Genomic DNA, 343 nt, shown 5'->3' with positions numbered 1-343 from the left:
ATACATATATATAACTCCCATTTAATTTAAAACCCACAAAACCCTCCTGGACGCCATCAAACCCATAATTTTTAAATGCAGGATCCCAACCCAGAGCTCAACCTTTACAAATCACCCCCCCCAAATCCCAATATGGGCATTTTTTGGGGTGCATTCCCTCTCCCCTGTGGCTTTTTATGGCCCCTGGAGCCCGCCCAGGTCATTTGAGTCCTCAGCCTGAAATGGGTCCTTAACGAGCACTCGGGTCATTACCTGGACCCATGCCTGGAGCAGCTGCCTCGGGACTCAGACTTTGCATTTTAGCACCGGCTGTGCCAAAAAATCAACGAGACCCTGATCTGGT

The sequence above is a fragment of the Mesitornis unicolor genome, unplaced genomic scaffold, assembly GCF_000695765.1.
Source record: "Mesitornis unicolor isolate BGI_N332 unplaced genomic scaffold, ASM69576v1 scaffold24482, whole genome shotgun sequence".
Lineage (NCBI taxonomy): Eukaryota > Metazoa > Chordata > Aves > Mesitornithiformes > Mesitornithidae > Mesitornis > Mesitornis unicolor.
This window is presented reverse-complemented; position numbering follows the sequence as displayed.